The sequence below is a fragment of the Lichenostomus cassidix genome, chromosome 2 (assembly GCF_008360975.1).
Source record: "Lichenostomus cassidix isolate B80296 chromosome 2, HeHo_3.0, whole genome shotgun sequence".
Taxonomy (NCBI): domain Eukaryota; kingdom Metazoa; phylum Chordata; class Aves; order Passeriformes; family Meliphagidae; genus Lichenostomus; species Lichenostomus cassidix.
This window is the reverse complement of record NC_139482.1, coordinates 22531018-22558458: the sequence shown is the minus strand read 5'-3', so window position 1 is coordinate 22558458 and position 27441 is coordinate 22531018. Positions and strand designations below refer to the sequence as shown.

Here is a 27441-nt window from a genome sequence, read left to right as displayed (position 1 = left end):
AGGCTGCAACCAGTTTTGAGTACAACAAAATAAAATGTAAATGACTTCACTTTAACCTCTATGTCCTACTGCAGTGTCTTATCCATTAAAGGTTTCTTAGCACAACAATTAACAGAATAGAGATGTATTTTTGTTAAATAATGACCTCCTACAGATGAAATTTTCTTCCTTTAGTACTGAAGTTACACATGATAGCATTTACTCCTGTAAATAGGTTTAAAGCCTAGTAGCTGTTGATTTTGCCAAGACAGCAAATGGGACGTTTATGCTAATGAAATTTAAGATTTTAGTCTTTCCCCTATGATGCAGTTTCTTGAATTCCTTCTTCTGAACTGCATTGCCTAGACAATCACATTCCTTTTTCCCAGAAATGCATATATCTGTATACATAGCAGACAAAAAAACTGTCATCACCGCAAGGTGAAAAAAGTCAACTATGAAACAACCATACCGGTAAAATCTGTAAATATGTTTAAACAGGACAAAATGTAAATTTCTCCATTGGTAAGCCATGTAGCTGTTGCAGCTTATATAATTAACAAATTATAAGGTAATCAAGGTTGACTTCCTGCTTGCATAACTCATCAACATTCACAAAGTGGAATCTAGACACAGCTCCAATCTGTGTTTAAACTGCTGTGTCTATCTTAGCAAGCCATCCTGGACTAAGTCCTTATGCTACTGAAATCAATGCAAAAAGACAAAAAAAACCAACCAACCAACCAAACAAAAAAACCCAACCAACCAACAACAACAAAAAACCCCCACAAAAACAAACAAACAAAAAAAACAACCCAAAACCAAAAAAAACCCAAAAAACCCAAAAACCCCAACAATTCAGGGTTACCAGGTTTCCAACTGATTTCAAACCAGATTAAAACCAGATCTCCCCTTCGTAAGTGGTAGCATTATCTATTAAGTCATTATTTTCTTAGTTGGTACTCCGAATTTACCAAGTGCCTCCTCCAACCAGGGAAGCCTCTTATCCCTCTTGGTAAGTTCCATTGCTTATGATGATCAGTAATTCGTTCTATCGTGGGGAAATGTTTTCTGGGAACCCATCAATCCAAACTAAAAACAAAACATTGAAATGTTTTGAAATGAACATTGAAATATGGTGTCTAAACTGAAATACTGAAATATCTGGGGATGGCAGTTTTGAGAGTTTCATGACATAAGCCCGTGGAGTCTGAAACCAAAATAGTCAATGATTTCTGGCATCCTATAGCTGCACATACTGGAAAATTGCATTGGCTCCTGGCTCCGTGGCGAAAAACAAAAATCCCTGAGGTCTCCAACCCCGCAGTCATTCAAATGGAATCCTGTCACTGAGCTGAGAAACCTGAGCTCTTGGCAATCTACAGGTGAAGGAAGTTAATTGAAAGATAAGTCCTTCTCTCCTGATAAATCAGTGGGTTTCAAAGCTGCTGAATAACCTTGCTTTGTTGGGGAAAAACTTCCAACCGCTCTAATTAAACAGTCCCAGATTAAGTTAAGAAAAGCAATTTAATTGAAAGAAGGTGCGGGGAGAGCTCTGGGAGATTTGTGTAAATGCTGAGGGACACCTCAAAAGAAAGAAGTGTGTGTGCTGCTACAACCCCAATTTCTCTGTTGGGACAGTGTAGTACTGAGTTATGAAAGAAAAAGAATCAGTGTGGATTTCTGCATTTTTTCCCTTGCCTCGCATCCTGCTGATAGGAACAGTGCAGGCTGATCATTTGTTAATCACTTGTTTAGGTGATTACTACCAGAAAACAAAAGAGATCATATGTGTGGAAAATAAACCAGGCAGAGACTAAAGAGAGATTAAACAGCACATTTTCTTTCTCTCTTTTAAGTAAATGTTCATGTTAAAAATAAAAAATGAAAAAAAAATCATCCTAAGGCCATTTCTCTAACTCAGGCTCCAGAGATACCTTTAAAAGAACTTGGTTGCATTTTTTTTCTCTCTCTGTGTTGAAGAAATTAATAAAAGATCAGCATCGGGGGCAAGTATGAGTTTGATACTGTGTTCTAGTGATGGCAAACTCCAATTCCATCTTCAGGTATTCACACACCAGCCCAAAGCCCGGTTGCTGCACCAGCTGCTGCATGGATCTATTTTAAGGCAGATTAGGGATCCGAGGCAATACAGCAAACAAGACTGAAGGTGTTGCACATGAAATGATGGATGCAGCAAAGCGCCTCCAGATGTGCTAAGATGGTGGGACCGGCTGCCCGGAGAAGTTGTGGCTGCTCCAGTCCTGGAAGTGTTCAAGGCCAGGCTGGACGGGGCTTTGAGCCACCTGGTCTAGTGGAAGGTGTCCCTGCCCACAGCCAGGGGATTAAGACACTTTCCAACCCAGGCATTTTATGATTCTGTGAAGCCCTGCAGGTGACAGCGTTTGGATGGCTGTGGGAAAGAGGCGAGGTTGGGGCTGGGGTCCCTCAGGGCCGGCGGGATGCCGGCTGGCCGGAGCAGCGCTGAGGGCCAGGCTGTGGAAGCCGTGAGGGGAGCGAGGGGCCTGGCGTGTCCCAGCACCCCGCACCCACTCTGCCCGACAGCCTGAAGCCGTGACTGAGAGACGGGAGGAGAATCCCCATATTCACAGCGGCATTTCCTGCAACCTGCGGAAAATCTGAGCGAGACCCTCCCCGATCTCGCCTCTCCCAGCAGCACGGCTGCTCCGCCGCGCCAAACCCAGGGGCGGCCGCACTCTGCCCAGCTCGGCATTTAGCACTCCGGAGCTGTTCTTCCCTCACGTTGGCGCCAGAGCTCCCCGTTTCCCAGCGGGCGCAGACCCAGCCCGGCCCTTCCCGGCTCGGCTCCCAGCCCTTCCCGCCCTGCGCGGGCGGTCCCGGCACGACGGCGGAGTCGGGCACCGGCGGGACGGAGCTGCACCCTCCGTGGGACTGCCCGCGAACGGCGCCCCGGGCTGTGGCCCTGCCCTCCCAGCGGCCCTCCTCCCCATGCCCCGGGAGCCGTCGTGTCCGCGGCCCCTGTGGGGAACGAAGCCTGTCTGCTCAAACCGGGCATCTCACTGGTGTCAGCACAGCCAGCGCACCTGAATGTGCTCCTTGTTCCTTCCTGGCACTCCCTCCTGCCAGACAGATTCCTGCAGTCAAAACATTTCGGTGCAAAGCAGCTCAGCATCCTGAGTTGCAGGTGCGGGAATCACCGGGCCCAGTGTTTGGAAGGGTGCTGCGGTTTCTCACCATGAAGTTCCCGTAGAGCTAACACGGCCCCGTGGGGGGAAGGGGCTGGGAGATCCCACCGAGTGAGCCACCGATGGTTTGGTGTTTTTCAGACAAGGAGCTGGGAGCAAAGCTGCTTTAGCTCCCCTGTGTCATCACGCCTTCGGTAAGAGCTGATGTTATTCCCGGGCCCCAGCTCCTTTCTTTCCCTGCTTTAACTGGTGACTCCTTCAGCCCATCTGGCACTGCTGCCAAACTGGGGTGTGTCACAAGCATCCTCTCCCAAAAACTGGGTATTGTTTACTTCGGCAATGCTGTCATAGGGAGCCCTGCTGGCTAACGCTGCAGAAACACACCTGGGTGTTCATAGCTCTGTGTTATTACAGGTGGTGAATGTATAGTACACTTCCTCATATTTAGGGACTTGTAAGGGCTCATCCGAAACCCTCTGAGATTCTCCCCTTTCCTTTGATCAATTGGCTGTGCTAAATCTAAACTGCAGGTGCTTGGGGAAAGGATATCCAAATGTCCCTTTCTCATGTGTGGGTCATAAAAGAAAGGCCCAGCTAGCAGTAGGGAGAACATTTGGGAAATTTCTGAAAAGAGGGAATTTTCTAAAATGCTGGAGCTTGCCTGTGACCATGTCCTAACCACTGCCAGATTCATGACCTTGCCCCCAGGCCACACATGCATCTGTCTCATGCCCTCTCTCCTGCTTCCTCTGTCTCCACTCCTGCTGCACCAACAGGTGTATGCAAGAAGAACAGAAGAGCTTGGAAGAGCTGCTGAAGCTATGGAGCAGCAAATCCTTATTCTGCCAAACAGAGCTCACTTGCTGCTGTCTCTGGACTGGCAGAAGAGTAGGATACCTCTGGCCACTGAAGGAGCCGCTGCCAAAATTACAGGTTCCTGCTATTCCAAATTAGTCACTCCACGTGCGTGAGTGCAAGCTGAAAAGCCAGTAGTGAAAACATGTATGTTGCCCTGATGCAAACAGGCATTTCTGGAGAGAGCCTTGTGGATATGTGAAATCAGAAGTGTAGCTTGATTCACATCCCCACCAAGAAGGCAGTTGTGTTCCAAAATACTCCTTGTTGGGATTGCTGTAGAGTACAGCCTGCCGTGCAGAAACTCATTTCTCCTTTGCTCTGTATATTGTGTGTTGTGGAAAAAAAATTGAAATTATAGAAGAATATCTGAAATGATCTCTGGAAGTTGTGTCTCCTGATGCAGCCAAGTGGCAGTTCATGTTTATAGTATTTCCCAGCAAATGATGGTACATGCAATTTCTCCTTCTCCACACTGACATGATGCTGGGCATTTGGTCAATGAACAACTCTTCACAGTCCTGTTAGAGCACAACACTCTGGCATGTCTTTGGAGCTCTCTGTACTGTGAAACATGACTTGTTTTGAACACAGAAATTACACTTTGTTGTTGTGAGAAACTGTTCTAATAAAGTATTTTGAATCACCAAAGACCAAGTGAAATACTCTCTTGGGTGTTTTTGCCCATGCAAAGTTTTGAAAATAAAAAAACTGAATCTGTGCCTTGGGTTTTGGGGTAGGTTTTTTTTCTTTAACGAAAATACGTATCTTTGCATCTGCGTGATATATTCCAGGGCTGTGGATGCGCATTTCTTTGATGCACAAATATCTCTGAGCTCCTCAGGTGAAAGCTGGGGACAAATTTATAATTAGCTGGATTGTAAAATTAACATCTACCCTTGTGACCATAATCCTGATTCCAGTTGAAAGGTGAGGTTGAAATGTTTCTATGATATAATAAATCTTCTTAGGCATGAAGACTTTACTGGGATATACAGCACTGCAGTATCTGGTATAGCGCTTAGAACTGTTACGTCTTTTATGTGAATCACCATATGGGTCCTTGAAAAATTAATTTTAAAATGTTTGATTTTAATTTAGCAGTTCTTTCAAGGTAGTACAGCCCCAGCAATCACTACTGGGCCCTTTGGGAAACAAGAGAAAAGGGGAAAAAAAGGAATATTTCTGGAATCACTTTCTTTTGCCCAACTCAGTATCAGCCAGCAGAAGCAATAACGAAGGGGCTGCAGGACTGCTCTCAGCTATTATTGTGCCTGGCTCGCTCTCAGCATGACTCACTGCAGACAATATATAACACCACTCGCAAGGGAAATGAACAGTAAATACTTGGCCCTGGATATTTTTTTTAAATCTCTTCAGTTGTTTTTTTTTTTTTCTCTCTGATTTGTATCCCTTTATCCTCGCCCATGTGCTATATAAGCCTCTCAAATCTAATGTCCATAACACCACCCCCCACTGGTAGCAGCAAGCGCTTCCGCTGCTGTAGGGTTTACTTTGCAGAGGTTTACAAGGAGAGGCATTATTGAGAAGCTGTATGTGTTAACCCAGTGGCACAGGGTTGCTCCAACACCTTCCCTCTGGTTTTTCTTTTCTCGGGGGAGGGGTGGCTGCTATTCTAGCTAAATGCATCTCTTGCTTTGCTGTAGCAGCCAGGCTAGTTTAGGAAGAAAACCTTGGGGCTAAACAGGCTAGGAGTGCAGCCAAGGGGGTCAGGAGACGGCTTTAAGGATTATACTACATAATTAAAGGCTGACTCTGAACATGCTTCCTGGTATCCTGTGTTCAAACATACAAACCTTTTTAGGTAATAATTCTTGGTCCTCATTTGTATCTGAGGGATTTGTAGGTTAAAGTTGCCATACAGGTAGTGAGTCAGGAATACAAATTATTCATCTAGACTATAAAAAGGCAACACCTTCCTAAACCTGCCCTAGCCAGTGGGAACTGGGGGAAAAATATAAATAGATGAGCATGCATGTGTTTTCTTAGTTTGTTTTTGTGCAATGCCCTCTGGGTGCAGATGATGTCATTCTGCAGCAACTTTCTAGATTGAAAAATGAGGATTCTTCTCCTGAAAGTGCTCTAATCAGAACTGGGCCAGAACATTTTTCTACCAGATGAAACCTGAGACACTGAAGGCCCACATTCAGCCTTATATTGTGCTAGCTCAAAGGAAGACCCTTTTATCTTCAAATAGTTCTAATCAGCTGGAGCCAAGACTATAATCTAGCTCCTCCATTATCCATATTCTAGGTTAGTGCTGCTGCCCCATCAGCCTACACAGTACGAGCACTTGCTCTCCAGCCATCCCCCTTCCCAGATCAAAATGACTCCTATAGAGTCTTGTGTTTGCTAAAACAGCATATTCTGACATTTCACGCAAATACTCTAACGAGGTCTGTGCAAGCTGCATTGATTTAGCATTCATTGTCTAAAAATAAGTCCTAGCAAAATGTTGGTACCAAAAAAGCTAGAAGCAATGGAAAGGAGGAGAAAATCCTGAACGCACATATTGATAATATATAGTGTGGGCAAGCACCTACATATCTAATGGTATGAATGCACAGAAAAACCGACAAAGAATCAAGGCAGTACACGCTCACTGATTGAAATAAATGATCAAGTATGAACACGGATAAATTGCACTTCCACATCAAAGTTGTGAAAAATGCATATTGTATGTTTTGCTTGATTTTCTACCAGAATTTGCAGTTTTCTATTTCAAGAGAAGTTGCAATAAAACAGACTTCTTCCTCCATATGATGATACATTTAAATCAGACCTGTTGATTTATTTTGGTTTTTTTCAGAATACTGGCTTTTCCACTACTTCAGTTAAGTTCCAGTGTACTGTAAAGAGGTCTCTTGTCACATATATAACAAAACAGAGACACCGAATAATTAACTTACAGACAGAAATGCGAAGAATCTTGCTCTGTGTAGTCAGCACTGTCTTGTAGTTTTGGTGAAGCTCATGTTTGACTGAATCAGTGCCTAATCTTTTCAGGTCATTACTGTCTAGTGCCTGCCTGCTTCCAAGTACTTTTCATTCCTTAAAAATCTCTTGTTTACAACTATTTCCCTGTTCGGTTTTTGGAGAACAAAAAGGAAAAGAAAGCCTTTATTCCTTGGGTTAGGTCTAGATCACATATACAAAGGAGAAGAGAGATTCTGCTACACTTTATTCAATATGATGTTACAAGAAAACAACAGTTACAGCTGACAAACCATTACATCTTTCATAATACAGACAAATTACAAGGTGTAACAAATAATGCGACATTTATTTTACTGTACTGCTTACTATGCTGTTCTTCTGAAGTATATATATATTTAATTACATTAACATTGTTTTCATGTACCAGCCCTCCCCTTTTTTATTTGTTAAAAAAAGAACACCTCTTAGTGCACCATACAAAAATCCGCATGGAAGCTGGCAAGCAGGAATTTTGTATGCAGCACCATTGAAATGTATTTTGGGGGATGGGAATTATTAGTGCATCCTTTACTTTCAGATTTTTTGCTTATGTGAAAAATGCAAGGCAGTAACATACAGTCACTCCACCTAAATGCTGGTAGGGGAGAGTATTGTTATGCTCAGTAATGCAACCTAATTCTGTTTATATGGGGTATCTGCATTTTGCTCCCCAGTCTGTACAGCCTAAACCTTTTATATAACAATGATTACAAACCCAGTAATATTCACAGATGAATATTTTGTATGTGAGCATATCAGAGCATTGACTACACATTTGGTTGCGTGCACTGACACAGGGGTGTACGTCACCCACCAACCCACAGGGTATTTATTTATTTATCTTACTTTTTCTTCCCAGGAGTTTGAAGTGCAGAACCCCTTCACACCAAAGAGAAAGCAAAACCCCCTGTGCCTCTGTCTACTGCAGATTGAATTTTCACTGTTGTACTGATGACTCGTCCTAAGCCATGGTTCTGATTAAAAATAAGAGTGAGAATTAAAAGGACCCAACTGATCCAGGACACCATACAGTAATGTAATGTCAGAACTATTGGAGTGTCCTTTCTGGGGTGGTGCCTGCTGGGTGTGGATTAGAGCTGCTCTAAACCCAGCAGGAGAGAGGACTGAGCCATCTCCAGCTGGCTGACTTGTAAAGTCAGGTTCTGTGAACTTGAACTTGTAAGGACTCTCTGTATCATGCAGACCATCTCTATCACCATCTTCCCTTCCCCGTTCACTTAATATTAGATCCCATACAGAGTCAGAACATGTCCTCCCCCTTTTATCTGCCTGCTATATCTGCTGCCCTGTGTCTGCTCTCCCATCTTGCAGCAAAGCCACATCCTCTCAACTATCACCAGGAAAGATGTACTGGGTCTCAGCCAAGTGGTAGGAAAATGCAAGTTATTCTGCTGCTGGCTACTGACTCTGAGCAAGTCCCACAGTTTCTCCAGGACTGTGCCCAGAGACTATTGGTCACTGAAGCCAACTTTTGAGTGTTGACAATGTGAAACATCATGTTCCAGGCATCCACAGCACATCAGGAAGGCCGGGCTACTTGCTGACTCTCTGAAGATTCTTTGGGGAACTTACTTGGGAAGGTTGAAAGGAAAAGAGAGTAACACTACTGATCTTTGCTGAAGCTGTCTCAAGAACATTGATGGGGTTTAAAGAGTCTATTCTGCAACACTGAGAAGAGCTGTGGTGAAAACAGCTGGAGAGGTAGGCAGCTGTCTGGGGGTCCTAACTGATGGGTGTCAGTTGGGCTAACCATGCAGGTAAGGACTCTGCTGGAAGGGAGAAGAGGGAAATAAGGCTGTGTTGTAAACTCTTAGTTCCCTGGCCAAAGGAGCTTCTACTTTCTAAAAACACCCTTGATATTTCCCAGCAGATCTGATATTCCAGGAGATTAATTTGCAGTGCACATGTCAAAAGCACCATCCTGCTGAGCCTAGGTCACCTCAGTGGCAGGAGAACGTCCCCAGGGCCCTGAGCCTCCATGGGAGAGCAGCAAACCAAGTCACCACAGGCAGTCGGGGTGCCCGGAAAGTAGGTGCAGAAGCAAGAGACCCTGGTCACTCCTTAATGATCAGTAGCTGAGATAACCTCATTACTGCTGAAGATTAAGTTGCTATTTAGAAACCTAGACATTAATGAACTTACCTTCAGGCAATTAATTGAGTTGCAAGATTTTTGGACCTACTTTATTTCAGTGGTTGCTTGAAAGTGGGAATGGGGCATAGAAGATAATCTCACACACACACGTGTTCACACACACACACACACACACATATATGTACCTTAAGCAAACACTGTATGTGAGTCACTATGGATAGTAATGTGCTAGGCTTGTGGGAACAGTTGGGGAATTATTCTCTATATTAAACCTTCAGATGGTTAGATGAGCAGTGTAATTGCTTGCCTTCAAATTTAAGCTGTCAAGTAGAAGCATCTATGAAACTACCCTTATATTCCTAATCAAAATCTCTGTTACATTTTCAAAAATTCTTCAGATTTTGCAGCAAGTTTTTTTTTTCTAAAAATAGCTAATTTTAATCATCAAACTGCACACAATTTAAGTAGCAAAGATAATGTATAAAAGACTTTTCTCTTACAAAAAAAAAGAAACATGAAACCCAAACAAACCACGTCTAAGGCAGTTTCAGTGTGTGATAAATTCAAAAGTTCAGTGGTCACTTTTCCCCCTGTAAATGCAGGAGAAAACTGTACTAAGTTCTAAATAGGATTGTGACTGAAAGTGGCTTTCAGATGGCTTTTATCAGATCCTCAAACAGAGATGTCATTGGGGAAAATTGTCTTTTAATGGCTGTGCAAATATTGAGAATATTTCTATGGTTCAGTTCTTTGAAAGTGTAGACTCCTGTCCTAGTTCATTAAGAGACCTTTGTAGCTACTTGTGCATTCAAGGATTTGCCTTATTGGGTGTCTTTTTCTTATTAAACACTGCTGGAGTTTAATAAGATGGCAGTAGCACAAATCCTTTTCCCCTCCTTTTAAACACTGAAAGCTAACCAAAGCATTACCACACTTCCTTAAAATGTAATTCAATGCATCCAGCAAGCAAAGGATGTCAAATTTATGTGTAGAATAATATTGCCTAGCAAGTGTTTCTGTCCAAGAAGGACTATAACTCAACAGTGATTTTTGCACCATACCCTGACCCCTCTGAATGCAAAGCATTGTAAACAGTCGGGGCAGTTTTTTTCACACCCCTGAACACAATGCTCTCCCCAGCGAAAATGTAGCAGGGGCTTCCTTTTCTAAAATCACACACACAACTTAGTTTCTTGCAAAGTTTGCATTTGAATGATTCATTCAGAAAACCTATCTAAAGACTAAGGATCATGTAGTGCCTTCCAATCAGCTCAGAATACCTATGGAAAATAACTCGAAAGGTGCTTTGGTGTGGAACAGCAAACAGTCTGGGATGGGAAGAATTCTCCACCTTGCTTTGTACGTGGCAAAGTAACAGAGCTAGATTTAATGGCTCGTTCAACAGAAGTTTTTCTGTACCTCAGTATCTGCCTTGAATTAAACAGAACAGTTTCATCATCACTGTTTTCAAGAAAATATTCCAAAAGGTAACTAGTGTGAGGAAAAACATAGAGATGTTAGCCAAGACCCATAAAAGAAAGATAAATTCTTGAAGGGAATAAAACCATAAAGAATTCACTGTATATCTGTCAGCTGCATACATCTCATAATTTTTGCTTTGTCCTTCTCACAGGCCTATTTTGAAAACTGGCATGCTACATAGCCTAAACAGTGTAACCAAATTTAGAGTACTGAAGTAAACATGCAATTATTGCCATGTTTTTAAATGGATATGAATGGTCTGAGGGGATAATGAAAAAAGAAACAACCCAACAACACTTGAGGAAGAGTGGCAAGGTGCTGTAATTGTCAGCTGATCAGACAAGTTGGGCTTGCCCTGGGAAGAAATAGTTTTCCCAGTGGTTGCAAACTATGCACAGCCCTCAAAGAAAACACACAGTCCTTTATGCCACTGTTGGCTCTTTTTGTACAGTTGTTACTGAAGGAGTGTGAACACCAAATGTGTTGTCTGAAAGAATTTAAGACATTGCTGGTGAAAGCATAAAATCCTTACAAAGATGCAGCGCTGCAGTGGAAAATCAAACAAAATCAAACACAAAAGACTGAAAGAGTACATGCCATGTATCAGTAAGCAAAAGCTTAATCTTCACATAGTTCTCTGAAATCACAAGGTATCCAAATGCGTGCAAGGTTTTAAATAAATTGCAGGGAAAAACAGGGTCTTGCCAGCTTCAATTTTCTTTTGAATGAAATCCACCATAGAGAAAGAAAGGAAACAGGCCGTGGTTCCTTCCTGGTGTCGGCCTCCTCATTAGGTTTTTGTTTCCCTCCTCCAACCTGGTAAATTTAATCCTGTAAGGAAACAATATAAATTATAATAAGCTTCATAAATTGCATTTTAAAATGTTTGCTTTTTTTACGTGGTAAAAGATAGGTTAGTCCAAAGCCAGTTATGAAGACACAAGCTCAGAGTGAAGGGCAGACTTCCAAAGCATGTTTAGAACTGGTACCTCAGGAAAAAGAACTTAAAACACCAATGTTTTCAGGGTGGTCGCCTAAGTGATATATATTAATCCATATTCATGCGTCTCTGCCCCAAGAGCTAATCTTCAGAGGTGCCATTAGCACTAACATTCTCCATGGAAATTATAAACAGCCATAAACACACAGTCATCTTCTAAAGGGGGTCACACCCCCTGAATGCAAAGGAAGGTTGCTAAAAATGCTGGCAGAGCTTCTGGAGTTTACAAGCTTTTTTTGCCCCCTTTTCTTTTTGCCCCCTTTCTCCCTAGTGATCTCCTCCCCAACAATGCTTGCAACTAGTTTCTGAAAAGGTCTCCTCAGGTTTCCTTCCCAAGAGTTGTTTGAGGTACCCTGGGTAAAATCACAAACATTTCTGGAAACATAACCAGGTTATGGAGCTTCTTGGTGTGCTGTGTTTAATTGTATCCACTTCTATTTGAGTGTATTTCTATTACTAGGCAGATAACTAAAAACTCTCTTTTCAAATACAAAAATAAACACTATCAATAGCTTCACTTATGTTGTCTTTCACTCTACTGATGTAGAAGCTCAGAGCAATGGCTGGACTTGCAAGAAGGTATCCTGATGTTTTTGAGGTTTGCACAAAACAGAAGGGAGGCTGAGAATGTGGGACACCAAAACAAAGCATCCAATAACTACAAGAAGAGCCACGTGAAGGCTGAATGAAGGATAGATGAACTGGATGGACTGAAGACACTAAAATGATTTTATAATTAACATATTTAACTCTTAACAAATGTCCAGTTAAAATTCTATGCCAACTAATAAAGTGAGACTTTCTGAGAAATTCTGAAAATATATTTGTTAAGTTCTCCAAGACTAGAACTACAGACGTGATACATTTTTAAAATGCAGTTGCAGGAAGACAGTCAGATGTGAAGGAATTTCATCACTTAAAAAAAAGAATGATTAAATATTCATTGAGCATGGAACTGGTTTGTATTAGCATGTTCTAAAACTATTTAAATCAAACTGGATGCAGGTGCCAGTGAATCTAGTCTAGCTCTCATTTCAAAAGCAGGAGCAAAACAAGGCATCAGTTTTGAACTGCAGTTTCAAGCATAACATTTTAATTGTGGCTTTCAACAAAGCACCCCAATGTCTACGCAATATCTTAAGTTCCATAATTTCCAGGGTTCCTGTCATGATTCTTGACAGCTCTTCTTCTGTTCTTTAAGCAGCAGGATACCTGAACTGGATTAACAAAAGCCTGTTCTTAAGCATCCTGGGCCCTCTTGGAGCTTGGTCTACCACCTCTAGAGTCCTTCTTGGGTTGTTTCCTAAATGTGTCTAGAGTTTGTGTGGACTATCTATTCCACATGAAAGTCCCATTTTCCCCAGGGTCTAGAAGCTTGGCTGAAATGCCAATAAATCTTGTTTCAAGGAATACATTTGAGTTGATGCATTTAGTTTACTTTCAAAAACTTAAAAAGAAGTGTTCCGAACATGCAGAGATTGACGACTGCTCAGTGACTAAACACCGCTGATAATATTCCCCAAATTCCAGATTTCCCTTCCTTCAAAAGCAATTTTTAAGGATGTCCTTTTGGGAGCTCCTTCTTAGAAAGAAGCAACTAAATTCTCAAAGGTCCTTCCAATGCTGAGATTGCAGGTGCCCCCACTGCCACCCACATTACAGCTGTGGAAGGCAGGCTTGCAATTTGGAAGCCACATCTGCCCAGATCCAGAATAGCTGGCCTGATTTAAGGCTATGCCCAAATTACTGGAGTTCCAAAGACTGGCATAAGCAGCAGGGACATCTGAGACAGGTAACAAAATTATAGGGATAGAAAAGTCTCTGGATGGATGCTTTTCCAGTATTTATCAAATTGCTCAGACTTGAGAATAGCTGCAATTAAATGAATTACACAGAACTTTCCCTTTGTATCAGAAGACCTCCAGACAATTTCTAAAGGAGATAAGCATCACACTTCTCCTAGGATTATGCTACAATTTTCCAGTAACAATACTACATTTTCTGGTTTCAAGTTTGGCTCTGTAGGCAAAGCTGATGACATATTCTCCAGGGTAGGGTCTGAGCTTGTGAAACAGGGAATACCATCATTGGAAGCTTAGCACTTCCAGAATCAAGCCCTAGAACATAAAGAAATTCTTTAGAAATTAATAAACTGAGAGCTGTTACCATTTAACACATGGGGAAAAAAAAAGTCTCTATACACTGGCAGCTACTGCCAGCACCAATGCAGACCACAGGTACAAAGGTGAAGACTAAGAAAGGGTAGCAGAGTTTACAGGTTTCCTGCTGTGGCTCAGTATAGGGCAGCTGACAGTTTTATGATCACAATTCCACCAGCTCCAGCTTTGCTGGATCCTATCATGCCAAGTCTACAACTGGTTTCCTGTGAAGCTTTCAGCCTGTGTAAAAGTATGGTGGGCAACATCACCCCCACCTTCTACACAGGCTCAAGATTTGGATTAGATCATTGGAAAAGAACATGGTTTTATGCCACATTTCACCAATGGTTCCGGCTGAGCAAAGCTGGAAGACACAGTACAACTGGAACCAGGGAACAGTATGGTGGTCTCAGTCTCTCTGCAGGCATGTTGAAATGCACAGCCTGCCAATTTTGGGAATTCAGCCTGCATGACAGACCCACTGCTTGCACCAGTGCCTGAATGGGCAGGGCATTCTGAGGCTGAGCCCTCAGCTCTGGCAGCCAAGGTGTTTCCCCTGTGTATGAAATCCTTACATGACACAACAAGCATGGTGGTTAGGAATAGAAAATGTTTGCATTTGAATCCCTAATTGTCTGAATGTTTATTGTCAATTCAAAAGTGGAGTCAACAGGTGCAATCCCTTCCCCTGCCTCAGAGAGCCCTTGTGGAGTGCCAGCTTTCTTCTATGCTGGGGAAGAGGAAAAAACTGAACACAGATATGCCACTTGTCAGAGGAGCGCTGTAATCACTGTGCACTTTCTCTTCACATTTATTTTTATTTAAGATGAGACATCAAATAGCCACCTCTCCTAAACTGGAAAAAGAGGAGAGCATCTCTTTATCCACAGCAGAAAATCTGCAATAAAAAACCCAGAACATTTTAGACTGGTGTGAACCAATCTTTTTATTAAAAAAGCATTGTTTCTTCAGCGTGGCTCTTGAACTGAAACATCAGTTGTTCACACAACAAAGACCCGAGGCAGAGCCCTCCACACAGTGCTGCCGTTCAGTTCCCAGATGGCTTAGTATTCCATGTTTGCATTTTTAAAGATATATTTTAGAAATATCCTTCCTTAGAATTTTTACATTTCCCTCATCATACAAATCAAAGTTTTGCCTGGTGAGTTTGCAGATTTTGTTTATGGCCTCTGGTCACAGCTTTGCTTATAAAATTGCAAATTGTTAAATGGAATATTTACAACTTGTGATTTCCCAAGAGCAAAATAGGGTTCTTTCATATCTCCTTAAAAACAAAACCAAACAACAAACCCCAAACAAACAAAACAACAAAAACAAACCCTGAAACATAACAGACTGCCTTAAAAATGAACTTTTTTCACCACAGTTCCTGGTACTTCTGGTTTTGTTGACATCTCTACTAAACCTAATAGCTTTCTACAAGCAAGTTAATGATGTAGTTGAAATAAGTAATCTACATGAAGCGACTCATTTCTATGTTTGTTACCTAGAGAAATCTGCTGCTGCATACATTCTGTTTGTCCCAGACCCAAATGGGATGGAGTGTTAATCCACCTTAGGAACAGCAGACACCAACTTCAGAGTGGAGTAGCTGTTGATGTAACAATGGTTCTAGAAAGGGATACCAAAGCTTGTAATTTAAACATTAATCATGCTCTCAAGACATGAGGCAGAGGAGGGTGATTAAATCCCAAACATTTTTCTTTATTTTAATTAGCAAAATAATGTCCTTCCCTGTAAAATGCCAGTTCAATACATGCTCTTTTTGGCAGCATCAGCATCCTTCTCTAGGTACTTTTAATTTTTGTATAAATTATCACATCGGGTGGAGCTGTGCTCCCGCAGAGTCTTTAGCATTCAAAGCACACTCAGAGTGCAGGTCTATTTATGTGGCAGCTGATTTAGCATTATTATAAGAGTATTCCAGTTTTAAAATAAAAATGTGAGCTGACAACTGGAGATAACTGTATTCTTTATGAGCTGAAATATGGAGGTATTTAAGATCATCAGCAATAATACTCTTTCTGCTTCTCCCTCTACCACATATGCAGACACCACAGATACTGTTCATCCTCTCTGAAAAAAAGTACAGTATTAACAGGTGATTTTTCCCCACACCTTTTATTCCTACCTTTGTTAGAGAAGTCATTTTAAAAAGCCAACCAAACATTAGCAATACTATTTGCACTCAGATAATATCTACATGCAACTTGTTGCTATAAATATTAATTAATTGGATCACCAATACCCATAATGCAACTTTATTTTGACCTACATGCCCTATGAACTAGATATTTTTTGGATTCAATTTCCTTAAAACCAACTGTCAGCATCATGTGATGGAAGAGATGAAAAATGAAAATGAGCGTTCCTGCTGTGCAGGTGAGTGACCTGTGGGAGACAGCTCTGCCTGCTAGGATTTTTACACGTACCATCAGACACAGACCAATTGATTAGATCATCTTATACCTGCCACCAACTAGGCTCAAGAGACTAATTAGAGAGAGTACTGCCTGCGCAGGCACCCCATTGACACCTAATTTGCTCAGCCAAAGCCTTTGGGGAGAATGTATTATCTCTGCAGCTGCACTTCATGCATTTCTGATTTGAGGCATAAGCAAGGAGTACTTCTTCACTCTTTTGAGCAAACTGAGTATATAAGCCCTAAAGTGCTAAATACAAGCAGACAAATTAAATCTGGCCAGCTGCCATAAATCCTTTTCTCCCTTCAAAAATATATATATATATATACATATACACGCACACATGTTTTATTTCATATCTATGTCTATAATATATGTGCACAAATGCAAACATCCAAATAATGTGTATGTATGAGTCTGAATGTGTGTGGAAAGGGTGGCTACATAAAGACATTTCTATAAATATATGCTTTAAAATATGCAATTGTTACACTGTATAGTGTGCCTTCCTTCACATGGAAGTTTTACTTCTGTGAAATTTGAAAGAAATACATTTGTTCTTATATATGAAAAATAAATGATTTGCAGAGTTGTTAGCTCAGGCTCAGAATTACCCCATGGACAAGGCTCAGTAGAATGATGCCTATAAAGTTGCTCTGTGTATCTTCACAGGTGCTAGTTCAAAGATTATTTCAGTATACAGCCTAGCTTTGTTGGAAGCTCTTCTTCGATGGACTATACCTTGTTTGTGGTTTCCTGAGGAATACTGTTCACTAAGGCTAAATATGAGGTTACTTAAATTGCTTTCTGCTGGGCTTTAGTTTTATCTAGTTATCCATGCCCCAAAATACACAGGAGAGGCAAGACTTAAGGCTGTCATTAAAAATGTATTAAAAAACCCCCAAAAACAGATACACTAGAAAAACTGTGAATTTTTTTTTTTTTAATATAAACTGGGTTTGAAGAAAATATTTTCAACTATAGGCTGGTTAGTGATTCTTAAACTCAAAAGCCCTGTAACACATAGGAAGATAGTGGATTTGCATCACTTCTAAGGTAGCACTGAAGCCAAGTATCTTCTTCCTTGTCATGTGTCTACAAAGCAACTTATTACAAAGCTTAATTATTACAGTTTAATTTCAGTTTCTGTCAAAGCTTGTGTTGACAAGGTCAGTTTATAGTGTGAGCTCAGGATCCTGCACCCCTGTAACTAAAGAGGTAAAGAAGCCCTAGCAAAATATGCAAGTTACGTGTGTGGCCAAAATATCAGGTGTAATCTCATTTGCAAAACACACTATAAATGTGACTTCCAGTCTTATTCCTAGGATGGGGCATAACTCAATGAAGAGAGAATATCCTCACCTTTCTCCCCTCATGCAGGCCACATCTTTACCAATTCATTTTATATTTCTTTAGCAATTTAATATCATTTAATGTTCAAATGACACCTCTAGATTTTCTTGGCAATTGTTGGCTACTACTCTTTTACAGATGGAGCACTATGCAGGATACTTACACATAATAATAACTGCCATCAGTATGTAGCAGTAAACCATATTTGTCAAATAAGTAACAAAAGATTTACTGAATAATTTTTTCTGCTTTTTCTCTTGTGTCTGAGTTACTGCATTGGTATTCTTATACACATGGGTATTCCCAGACTCTGTCTAAAGTTATGAAAATTGCTGTATTTTCTTCTCCACGGTGGTAATATATAAATCATAGTACAGATTCTTATGGACATATTGCTGTGTTAAGAATTTTTCACAGATTGACTTTGCCTCTGGGCAGAGCCCTGCAACTCCAAATAAAGAGATTTGTGTGTGGGAGTTGACTGCAGTTTTAGGGTGGGTGCCAAGAGATGACCCTAAAAGAAGTGAGTGCTAGATATGGACTGTAAACTAGTAAGAAAATAAAAAATCAGAATAGTAATACAATTATAAACTAAGTTATTTTATGAGTATACTTTAAATAAGTGATATAACCTTTGAAAGGTGAGATGTTAATGGCACTGTGGATATGGAGCTGGAAAACAGAAATCAAGATTTTGGTTTTGCTGCTGAATATGACTGTAGGCAAGTAATTCCATCCCACTGCAACCTGTTTTGTAGCAAGGGCTCTGGTTTATGTCCCAGCCTCTGGGTTTAGAGTGTCTTCCAAAATTAGTGCCCAGTTTTAGCTGGATCCACCAATAGTTCAAATTATATAAATATGGTTATATTTATAAAAAATACAATATTCAAACAGCTGCAACATTTGGTAATACTTGAAATCTTTACTTGGACTGTGAGTTTTCCAAATTGTACCTTTATGCACAGTAAGATTTCAAAATGAAAGTCCTGCATCACTGAAGACTCTGTAAATGTGCCCCCAATAGTCCAGTGTGGAAAGCTGACTCTGAAGAGCCAACTTAAATTATACATCAGTTGCTAAGTAGCATATATGCATATCAATAATTGCAAAGCAACTGTGCCTACTTTGCACACAGGTCTCTACAAAATATTATAATGAATTCCTTCATAGTATGTCTCGTGAGGAGAAGAAAAGGAATACAAAGCCTGATCTTCACTGTAATATATTTCATTCACAGTATTAATTTCCAGTGTTATTTGATAATGTGATTGGTTTCACAGTTGATTTGTAGGTATACTTTTAACTTTTGAGTGGCTGTGGTAACTTCCAAATTAGTTTTATAGAAGTCTTTCAGCAAAAATTCTTTCCTACCCTAGCTGCCCACAGCTGAAGTTTATTCTTTGAGTTGAGAACAAAGTCCACAAAGCCTTTCACAATTACCATTTGAATAAGGCTTCACATGAAAAATGGCCAGGACTGAATCTACTACATGTCTTCTAGTTTTTGAGAATAAAGCACAGTCCTCTGTGAGTGAGCTCTGGGAAAACTAGTACTTCAGATGAAGATACTACAAAAATAGCAGTGTTACTGAGCTTAATATAGTTTGCAAGCAAAGCCATGGAAACCTTATTAAAAACAAAAATGCAAATTGAGGGTTTTGAAACACATGAAGAACAGAAATGTTTGCAAGAATATACTTCTCAAACCTGACAAATAGCCAAATCCCTACAACTTCCTATAACCTTTTTTCTGTCTGATTAACATGTCTAAATCGCTATGCTTCTCACCCTGTTAACTTGCAAAAAAGCCTGCCAAAGAGGAACTGACTAAATGTGAATTAGAGAAATGCTGTCCCTCTGGATCTATAATGAGAGAACCTAAACCTACAGTTTTTGCCAGTGTTTTTCTCACAATGGGATCCTTATCTCTGGTAGCACCAGGTCTCATCTCTCAAATATGTAAGTAAATGCTATGTCTGAACAAAATTTGTAGATAGCTTAATTAAAATATCTGAAAGGGAAAAAAAAGAAAAGCTTATCTGTTGCAGTTGTATTTAACAGAACTCAGAAAAGGAAATACCTGTTGGAAGATGATATAAAGGCATTAATGCCCTGGTTAACAGGTTTGTTACTGGTTTGAACCCATCTCTGGAATAAAGGAGCTTCAGAAGTGCTGCTAACACATCTTCTCATTGGTAAACTCTTGCAGAGCTAAACAGTCAAGGGAGGGGAGATTCAACTACAAGCAACTAGGTGCAAGTGAGCTGAGCTGTGGTACCATTGTACTATGTGTTACCTTTGTGGCAGAGCCAGCTTAAGAAATTCCCACTGATGCAAACCTCATGCCTTGCTCCTGCCTTGCAACTTGTGCCCCTGTCACTTGTAAAATTTTCTGCGGAACTCCCTGTACACTGGATCACTAAAAATATCAGAAGTGACTTTTTTATGTAGAATTTCGCAGTGATTCAGTTTGCACCAAACTTCCAAATGCCTGCAACATCACAGCTAATGGGATTCAAAACTGGTGAGGGAGCAAGAAGGCTGCCTGGATAGAGCTAGACAGAAACTTATCACATTGTTTTTGTCTGCAAAGACAAAATGATGGAATAACATTCTTATTTTTCAGCAGCAGCATTCCCTGGTGCATTACTAAGAACAAAGCTTCACATTCTAACATCTGAAGCCACCTCCCGACTCACAAATGGCTAATTATTTTCAGGTATCCAGAAACACTGTGAAATCTGCCTTAGCCAGCCACTTAGGGGAGCAGACAGAAGTTGTCACATAATGACCTACTAATTAAAAAGGAAGAAAACCATACTCAAAAGATCTGGGAATACCCGTAAAATAGCCTAATAAGGATAATCTCCTGTACATGTTTCAAGGGAGCAGCAAACAAGAGATGGCTGGGAGCCCATGCCTCTGACTGGAAGTTCTTTGAATTTTTTTGGTTGGTTCTAATTTATTTTAGCAGTAAAAATATGTTGGCCTGCCAACATATCAAGGAGATGTTTAACGGTTTATGAAGCTTCCAGTCATAGTTAACCAGAGTTCAGAGAATTCAGATGGGATAGAAAAGCATCTAATACAGGTCACTGTCTAGCTTTGAATGAAGAATACAAGCCTAGAGTTCAGGGAGAGCTGATCAACTGTGCCCTGCAAATACCATGAATGAAACTTATTGACTGCCAGTGTCAGGAATGATGGTTACTGTTAATAACAGTGCTATTTATCAACTCAAACCTAAGCATATTTTTAAATCAATTTTATCTGAAACACAACAGCTGACTAACTCAAAACCCATATGAGATTATGTGCTTGACCACCTCCTTCCACTCCTCCACATCTAATACAACAAGAAGTACCTATCTTCAGACAAAATAATCAGAAATTTATTCCTGCTTTTCCCTGTCATTGGTTTTATCCCCAAAGCAAAGTCTGCTGGACAAAATGACATATGAAAGACTAAATGCCTGCCAGATGACTCATTAGTATTCACGTCCTCCCAAAAGTTAAGCACTGCCTCGTGCAAAAATTAAAGCATCCACAGGTACTTAAAAATAGGGCATTTTGTATACATATGATTGTTAATATTAGTCAAGTTACTTCTTGAAAGCTAAGTGGTCTTGGAACAAATTTTATGCTGCTGGTGTAATCAGTGCAGAGTAGCTGTGGGATAGTCTTGAGATGGGTGTGGACCATTTTGCTCTAACAAAGATTCTTTGGAATTTAAAGATACCTCTGCAAGGGATCACAACACTATAAACTACCTCAGACCCCACAGATAAATGCTAAGCATTAAGAAAACAAAGTGTGAATGTTTATCATGACCAAAATCATTCTAGTAGCCTGCACGTACCTACAGGCAGTTTGGAATTAAGTTATTTCCTTTTTTTTTTCTTTGAGAAGAGAGAGTGAGTGTTCAGGTGCAGAAGGAAGAAGAAGCAGAGATGGGTAAACTAAAAAAAAAACCCAACAAACAAACAAAAAAACCCCAACAAAAACCAACTTCTCACCTGCATTTTTATTTCCATTAGTGTTTTTCCTAGAAAATACTTTTCTAACCAGGAAGGAATTTTTAATCTGGAATGTGGAGTTATGAGTGCCTTTGTTTTATCTTGACAGAACAGATATCATTGCAGCTGGACTCTGGATAGCAAAGATCCTTCTAGCTAAACACCATCTGGTTGTACATTCTGTTTGCTGTTGTGGCTTTTGAGAGACTGAACATCATGGCAAAGTGGTTATGTCAATTAAAATACATTTTTTAGGACAGCATGGCAACCCTTAAACACATATAAATTAGACAGAAAACAGACCTCACATGCTGAAGCAGAAGGATCTTCCCCACGATTACAGCCTATTATATTAATGGCAAGTTTAAGTAATAGATGTATTTAAATTTTGGAATATATTTTCAAATATGATTATGTCCTAAAGTCTTAATCTGTATATCCACCCATACCATGAATGCCATACAATGGTGTTTATTGACAGAGATATCAGGAAGTCTTTGCAGTTGACATTTTCAAGCTGAATTGTTTCCCAGCCTGAGAGTTCTTAAGACTAGAATGGAACACAGGAGAAAAAAACTCCCAGTTTAGGAAATGCAAGGGTGTCTTTTTGAGATATTGCTTGTCTCCATGCTCATTCCCTAGAGGGTGTGCTGATACTTGCTGAATACTGCTATGTCGTCCTTTCACCTATCCAGCTCCCACTTGGGATTTTTGCTGAAAATATGTGACATTAGAAATAGTTACTGGCAGCTTCAGGCCAGCTGCTTTCTTCCCTGCCAGTTCTATTTCTATGTACAAAACCATATGGAGCACTGAAGCAGAAATATTTCCCCAGTTCAATCTCAGTGGTATTAAATGGAAAAAATGTTCCAGAATTAGCACCTCTACAGAGCATCTCTAAAGCAATGAAGATATACTATCTAGTACATAAAGAGATCACAAAGTGGCTCAGTAATTTTATTTCTCAGAGTTCCCACTCTGGTAGGGGTAAGAACCTTTTCCACATGTATGACTACTATGTTCAAATATTATGCATGGTTTGGGAAATCCAGCATGATTTCTTCTTCTCATAGACACAGCTTTTAGAAACCAAGTAGGATCTACACTCTTTGAAAATCAGACCTCCTTCAGATATTAGAGGGGCTTCCCCCTTCCTTTCTGTTTTTTAAAAGACTTAAATGTTTTTAAAAAGCAGTTTCACACACTTGAGAGGCTTGTGGCAGAAACAGTAGATGTCAAATCAGGTGCAACATACTGTGCCTTTTGTGGTATGCAAAGACAGGGATCATGGTAAGATGGAGTACTGAAGACTTTTCTTTCAAAAGTGCTATAAGCATTGCTTTTCTTGTAACTGCAAGAAATACTTAATCTTTTTTTTTTTTTTTGAAGCTCCATTATAAATGTAAGGTTTTGCATAGCTCATTTAAATAGTTTAAATGACACAAGGTTAAGAACAGGAAAGCCTTTCACCAAAGGTGGTTAGTCCTTTTCAAAGATTTCATATTATTTGAAGCTTACTTTCACTGCATTCTTTTACCTTGGCTGCTTCCCAAGTGGGTATAAGTTAATTAAATAGGATTTTGACCCTTTAACCTTCCCTATAAACTGCATCTTTACTTAGCTCTATTTAAATAAATCAGATAAAAACCCAATCATGTAGCAGAATATATATTTTTACAGCTGCGGAAAAAACAAACATGTCTATTAAGCTTATTTGTAAGTACTTAGTAGTCAAAGCAACAGCCAAGACTCATGGATGATTTTAATTAAAATAAATCTGGGTGGGCACATAAATTCATTTGCGATGGCTTTTTTCAAAGTGAAACTTCTCTAGCATTACTGAACAGCACAGAACTACAGTAAGTCCTCATTTGTTTGGGGCAACTGAAGCTCAGTCCACCTGATTAGCTTGTGTTTGTTCTGAGTTGTGCAAAGTGTAAATTGTATCTATGAAAAATACCGAAGATATGAGGCTGAAAAGTGTTACAGGAAAGGAGAGAAAGAAGGAGCAGAACAGATGGACAGATAACAATTATACAGTATGATACCCAGCTCCTGTGTAACCGTCATGCTCTGGGTTTAAATATCAAAAGGAGGTGAAATAGATGCACCAGAACACTGAATTGCTCTCTACAAACAGATAGTGTGACTTTCTGTATCTCATTAGCACTTTTCACCTTAAAATGCAGGCGTCTGATTATTAGACCCTTCCAAAAAGCCTCCTAATTTCATCCAGAAATAAAATATAGTTTAGCTATGAAGAATGATAGCAGTTATGTATGAAGAAATGAGTAACTAGCTCGTATAAAGAATGAACAAAGAACTAAGCTGCCTCTTTGTGCCTAAGTGATGTGCTCAGGTCTCTGCATAGACAGTAACAAAGACGCTGCCACTGAAGCCTGAGCATTGATCACATCTCTCACCCCCAGCAGGGACTTCTAAAACTGGGTTCATCACAGAAATAAATCCTTGCAAAACGCAGGCCTTTAGTTTGATATATTTATAGTGATACCATCTAACCACCTCACTGGTGCATTATGTTCAAATTTTGCAGCCATTTGGTGATAAATACACTCCTTTTCAAAAGTGCTGTTTTTTGATCATTGACTGGGACATATTTGCCCCTTAACTGACACTTCTCTCAACCCATCCTTGCTGAATTAACAGCAGGAAGATGACAACAGTGATATCATGCACAAGAAGCCCCCACTGCAGCATGAGCAGAGACAAGCACAGGTGGGGAGGCAGACCTGTGCACCAACTCCCATCTTCCAAGGTCCAACTCATCTCCTCATTGTAAGTGCTTGGGGGTTCTTAATGGCTTCATTATGATATTGCATCATAATGCATCATGTTTTGTCCACCTTTGTCAAACTATGTTAGACCAGGGTTGTTACCATGCACAGGCTGTGATAACAAGGATTAACAGGAATAAGGTCTTCCCATTTTTCACATTGCACAGAAAAGGATTATATACTCCTAACAGCAAGATTTCTCTGCTCCCCTTCACTATCCCCAAAACAAAGCTATCTGAAGTAATATATAGCAGTAGAGAGTGTCCAAAGTATTAAAAAAAAAAAGAAAAAAGAAAAAAGAAAAAAAAGTGATCAAAAAGGCACTGGAAATTCTAGAAATTATAATAAATAGTTTAAAGGCATGTCAACAGCCTGTAACTCTCCTTCCTCAAACATTTTATTCCATCAAGTAATAACTGACAATAACAGTACTGTAAACTCAGAGAGATACATTCTTTGTGCTTTGAAAGGGCTTTGCATAGAGTTATTTTAATTATTTTCCTTATATAGTAAGTAGAGGATGAAAAAGATTTCTGAAATAAGAAATGTTATTGTTAACTCACTAATCACAGCTGAGGGACTTAGGGGCAGTCTGGTTTCTGAAATATCTTTGAGCTTATTTTACAGAATTGACTTAGTTGGTGGTATCCCTGTCACATGGATTTTAATGCAAGGCACCGAAACTTCCTTTATGCAGAAGTACAATAGACAACACTGGACACTGAAATCATATCCTGGAAAATTCTAGAACACTAATATTTGTAACAGAGAATTTTTATTAATTTTAAGAAGTTAATTTTTCATTTGTACATGCCTATTTATGAGGTGATTGAGTTTTGAGCCAGTGTATAAATTACATGCTATGTTATTTATTTTTCAAACATAAAATACATATCCCTGCTGTTTTGAGAAACTACTGACCCTTAAAAGTCAAAGCAAGGGTTTGATTTCTCTCCTTTGATTCTGGTGGTGCCACAGACGAGGGAGTTATGAGCTTCCCTGTTTTGCTTCTTGACATTCAACATGCTTATGGCTTGGGACCAGCAGAGTGGCTGGGGGCAACCCAAGAATCAACACGTAGGAAGAGCTGCTAAGGGGACCTTGGAAAAATGCCAAGATGATGGCCAAGGAGCCCTGTGTGGCAGAGCAGACCACGAGGGGAGTCTGCAGCCAAAGCCAGGCAGTCACACAGCTACAAACTACGAGGTTTCACAGCAGAAGCTGCTATAATATGGAAATAGATTCTTACCCTCTAGGCCCATATGTCATCACACCAAGCTAAGCTGAAGCTGCCAACTAAAATGGGCAATTTCACATGAACTTGGCAGGGTGACTGCCAACACAGAGCTTGTTTTCCACTGGTGCCACCCACTCTGCTAATCCAATTCTGTCTCCTGATATGCTTTTAAATAATAATGAACACAGCAGATGGGAGGGGAAAATGTTGCTGGCAGTTAAGCCAGCATGCGAGTGAGACTCTTTGCTTTTCACATATCTTGTGCAAACTAGCTCTAAATGCAATGTCAAGTGATTAATACTGGTTAAACGAGAAAGCCAGGATTTGCCATGTTCTCAGTCATTTAATCTTTGACCAGGACAGTCAGGCAAACAAAACAGTCAGAAGGATAATATGCTGAAAAAGAAAGAACCAACTTCCATAACATTTAACTTTGATAAGATAGGGATGGACTCTTCCCATCCTTGCAAAGACTATTTTTGAAGGGGTTTTTTTGGGAGGTGCTGTAATGTGGGGTTGCTAAGCACTGAGCAATATTAAAAATACCTTTCAAGTTAAACACACAGTAATCAGGACAGGCATTATTGTGCATAATCCCATGGCTGACTCCTTTTTGACAAGGAGAGAGGAAACAGACTGAAGCACCAGGTTAGGGAACAGAGATGTGACTGTCAGGAAAAAGGGCAGAGGGAGGCAGGGAGATGCAGTGGGCAGACAGCAGAGAGCAAATAGCCAGGAGGCTTCCTGTCTCTTCAGCAGCAGCAGGAGGACCTATTGTTCTTGGGTCACACAACATTATCTCCTGTCCAACAAACAGCAGGTAAGCTTGTTTGCACAATGCACTGTGTTTTCTCCTGTGTCAGCCTGACACAGAGGATAATCACCTCCTACTGCTACCTACCGACCTCACACTGAGGGTGGAAAGGTATGAATCCCACTGGCAACACATCTCGATGAAGGTGAAAGAAGGGATCAGCATGATTCCATACACCAAAACCTCTTCCACGTTATCAGTTTCTGAAAATTTGGGAAATTACAATTCTTGAAAGGAATTAAAGTGCTTGTGCAATATAGCTAATCCCTTGTACACCTGTAGTAGTCTTTAACACAAGATAATTTTCTTGTCTCAAAAGAAACCTTTGCCATATTTGCTGCTCAAACTATAGGTTGTTTTTGCAAGACAAAGGGTTTTATTGAAAATAAGACCCTCAAATACTTTATTGTGGAAGTTGGAAGGTCCAAGTAAGTTGAGTGGGCAGACAAGAAAAAAATAAGTTTCAGTAGCTGAATGCTTGGAAAGTTGCATTTGAGTCCTGCTTCTGCCATAGTTGCTCCAAAATGGCAAAAACTACTATCAGAGCTCCTACGTAATACTGGAGAAATTATGTTAACCTATTTTTATTTTTTTTTCCCAACAGAAATTCACTTGGCTTCTCTCATTTTCTGCATAATCCAAGATGGATCCTGGCTGGGCTGCAGATATGCTGAGCATTCACTCCTCCAACTGAGGTCAATGCAAAATGAAATCCAATTTGAACATATTGAGCACTAAAGGATGCAAGGAGCTCTGAAAAATCAGGCAAGAATAATTGATTAATTTTTAACAATTGCCATTTTAATACCTGTGCTTCAGCTCCTGGTGCGTAAAATGGACACCTTCATAGCATGTCAGCTCATGGGGGTACTGTGAAAGTGGCTTCACAATACTGGCAAAGAACTAAGACAGAATGCACATCATGAAAAGCCACCATGAAAACTAATGATTCCATACCTGGTGCAGATTATGGGTGCTATAGCCATAATGCATAGGATGAAATACTGAATGATGAAGATGAAAGGAAAC

General features: G+C 40.2%; 1 protein-coding gene across 4 annotated transcripts in view; it reads right to left on the bottom strand.

Moving 5' to 3' along the window:
* CDK14 (cyclin dependent kinase 14) overlaps positions 1-27441 on the bottom strand; it is a 516637-nt gene that overhangs the window by 196566 nt on the left and 292630 nt on the right. For 3 of the 4 annotated variants that reach the window (XM_085050689.1, XM_085050692.1, XM_085050691.1), the window contains one exon: positions 7187-11426. The exons of the other annotated variant lie outside the window; for it this stretch is intronic. The gene's annotated coding sequence lies outside the window, so the exon portion shown is untranslated. Of the gene's footprint in view, positions 1-7186; positions 11427-27441 lie in introns of those variants that run through there. 4 annotated transcript variants of the gene reach the window in all.